This window comes from Sceloporus undulatus, chromosome 5 (assembly GCF_019175285.1).
Source record: "Sceloporus undulatus isolate JIND9_A2432 ecotype Alabama chromosome 5, SceUnd_v1.1, whole genome shotgun sequence".
Taxonomy (NCBI): Eukaryota; Metazoa; Chordata; class Lepidosauria; order Squamata; family Phrynosomatidae; genus Sceloporus; species Sceloporus undulatus.
The window spans coordinates 39678932-39681293 of record NC_056526.1 but is presented as its reverse complement, the minus strand read 5'-3'; the positions used below and the strand labels follow the sequence as shown (position 1 = coordinate 39681293).

The 2362-nt window shown below is 42.5% G+C and overlaps 1 protein-coding gene across 3 annotated transcripts in view; it reads left to right on the top strand.

The window, feature by feature from the left end:
• NFAM1 (NFAT activating protein with ITAM motif 1) overlaps positions 1-2362 on the top strand; it is a 78366-nt gene that overhangs the window by 8329 nt on the left and 67675 nt on the right. The gene's annotated exons all lie outside the window — the stretch shown is intronic.

The following is a 2362-nucleotide window of genomic DNA, read 5'->3' as shown; positions in this document are numbered from 1 at the left end:
AAAGACATACACTCAGCAATAAACACATACACACACACTCTCAAGACTCAATGGAAATAAAGGAGGAAAAATTGGAGGCCTCACTAGGGTGATACTCCAGCAGCCTTCTCCGGGAATCCAATGCAGAAGAAGGGGGGATAGAGTGGGGAAACAAAACACGGGCCAACAGAATGGGGGAGTTAGGCCAAGCCGGAGCTAAAATCAGAGTTCAGAGTAGCATGAAGTCGAGCTGTATTCTGAAAGCAGCACACGGGGCAAATCCGGGGTTCTTATAGGCAAAATCTAGACTCTGAAGATATGCTTAATGGTTTGGCCAGAGCCTAGACAAAGGTGTTTGATTGCCCGGGCATTGTGTAGGATGGCCTTGTCATTCCAGTTGGGTCTCTGAAACAATGGGGCGGGGAGGGGGAAGATACCCAGACAGATGGGTGGGTCATTGTTTTGATCAATGGCCCATCAAAGGTGAGACCATAGTCTTTATTGTCCCAAGCTTGGAAGTGATGGCTCTCCCATTAGCAACTCTCAAACCTTCCTTTGGGGAATTTCCAAAGTGTTATTTTCAGGGGTCCTGTGAGGATCATGTCATGGGGACCAGGTTGCCTACCTGGTCTCCTCTCCTACCAATAATGGCAGGCCCACCAGGGAGGTCAGCTTGAAGTCATGTAGCAACTCCTCACACACTCCAAAATTTATAAAAATCCAGTCTTACTAACACACTAGCTTCAACTGATGTGCCAGCTACAGTCTTTCCTGCAATGAGAGAACCTAGCCACAGTAGTCCATGCGCTGGTAACCTCCAGGGTAGACAACTTTAATGTGCTCTACTTGAGGCTGCCTTTGAAGAAGATTCGGAAACTGCAGCTAGTGCAAAATGCAACATTGCAATTGCTGACTAGTGCACCATACAGATAACCTGTCATGCCAGTCTTAAAACGGAATGGAAGAAGGCACAAAGAGGTACAGTATATAAACATATGAACTGTGTGAACAAAGTTTTTCTCCCTCATACTAGAACCTAGGGTCACTGAACAAAGCCACATGGTGGGAAATACAGGACAAGCAAAAAAGAATGATTCTTTCACACATTTTTTCATTATTCTTTCACATTTGTCATAATTTGACAAATTATGTAGTGATGACCATCAAACTGGCCAGCTTTAAAAGGGGATTAAGATAATTTCATGGAAGATAAACCTGGCTGTTATGTTTACATGTTAGCTTCAGTATCAGAGGCAGTCTGCTTCAGAATACCAGTTGTTATGGTACATTTGTTGGATGATGCAACTGCAATTAACCCCTGCTTGTGACCTTCATTTGGTTGCCCAAGCCTACCCCTGAACACCAGTCACTCAGAAACATCACTAGAAAAAGAACATTAGCCTCTTTATTCAACTTTCCAGGGGCATCTAGTTGACCAACATGGGTACAGAATATTGGATGAAATATTGATCATTTGATCTGATCCACCATTTGGCAGATGACATGAGAAATTTAAAAGCTTTATGAACAGTAAGAAGCCTTCACACCACTTTTTTCCAACCATCTATGGCTTCCTGTAGGAAGGCAGTAAAATGTGCTTGTTGTTAATGGCATTCAAATAAGATTTGGCTGTAAATGAGAAACTTCTGAGTCCTAGGCCAAGCCCTGCTCAGGTTTTGCAAACTCAGGTTCATAGCATCCTTGTCTGAGTCAATCCACCTGCAATGCAGTTTATCTCTTTTTCTACTGTGTGAGTGTTGTATGCCTTGTTTCCGACTTATGGTAACGCTAAGGTGAACCTATCATGGAGTTTTTTTGGGCAAGATTTGTTCGGAGGAGGTTTGTCATTGCCTTCCCTGAGGCTGAGAGCATGTGGCTTGCCCAAGGTCACCCAGTGGGTTTCATGGCAAAGCTGGGAATTGAACCCTGCTCTCCAGAATTGTACTCCAACATGTAAACCATTACGCCACAATGGTTCCCCTCTTTTTCTACTACCCTTCCAATATTATTGTCTTTTCTAATGAGTCTTGTCTCACATGATATGTCCAAACTATGATACCCTCAATTTAGCCATTTTTGGCTTCTAATGACAGTTTAGGTATGAATTTCCTCATGTCCCATTAATTCATTTCATTAGCAGCCGATAGTATCTGCAGAACTCTCCTCCAGCACCAAATCTTAAAATGAATCAATTTATGTAGGGTCTCATGATATAGAAAATAGGCATTAAAATTATTCTTGAAGTTAAAAATAAGGGTGCGTCTACACTATAGAAGTAATACAACTTGACACCATTTTAAGTCCTGTAGCACCATCCTATGGAATTCTGAGATTTGTAGTTTTGAAAGATCTTCAGCCTTCTCTGTCAAAGCATGTTGGTGAC